This window comes from Nicotiana attenuata, unplaced genomic scaffold, assembly GCF_001879085.1.
Source record: "Nicotiana attenuata strain UT unplaced genomic scaffold, NIATTr2, whole genome shotgun sequence".
Lineage (NCBI taxonomy): Eukaryota > Viridiplantae > Streptophyta > Magnoliopsida > Solanales > Solanaceae > Nicotiana > Nicotiana attenuata.
Window position 1 is genome coordinate 9,186 of NW_017673728.1, and position 835 is coordinate 10,020.

Here is an 835-nt window from a genome sequence, read left to right on the forward strand (position 1 = left end):
TTCTTTTAAATTCTTCTGACTAGTTACTTTCGCATCTGCGGTACTATAGCCGCTTCTGCGGTACCGCATATGCGGTTATTCTTCCGCTTCTGCGGACTCCACTTATCCTGCCAAAAATGCATCTGCGGCTGCATTTCCGCATCTGCAGCAGCGCAGATGCGGTTACCCCTACCGCTTCTGCGGTCATGGCTCGCCTGGCCTCCTTTCCGCTTCTGCGATAGCTCTCCCGCATGTGTGGCGCCGCACCTGCGGTCCCCAAGCCGCAGGTGCGAAAACACCAGCAACAGCAAAACTTCAGCAGCTTCTAAACTTCAAAAATGGTCCGATTGACCACCTGAAACTCATCCGAGGCCCCCGGGACCTCAACCAAAGTCACCTACATATCCAAAAGCCTTATTCAAACTTGTTCCAATCACCAAAACACTTCAAACAACATCAATTCAACCAAAACACATCAGATTCAAGCCTAAGTTTCTAAAATCTTCCGAAATACGCTTTTGATCAAAAACCCAACCAAACCACGTTCGAATGACCTGAAATTTTGCACACACATCCCAAATCACATAACGAAGCTACTGCAACTCTCGGAGTTCCATTCCGACCCCTATATCAAAATCTCGCCTATCAACCGGAAATCGCTAAAATATCAACATCGCCAATTCAAGCCTAAATCTACTCCAAGCCTCCAAAACCCATTCCGATCACACTCCTAAGTCATAAATCACCTCCTGAAGCTAACCGAACCATCGGAACTCACATCCGAGCCCTCTAACACATAAGTCAACATCCGATTGACTTTTTCAACTTAAGCCTTCCTAAAAGAGACTAAGTGTCT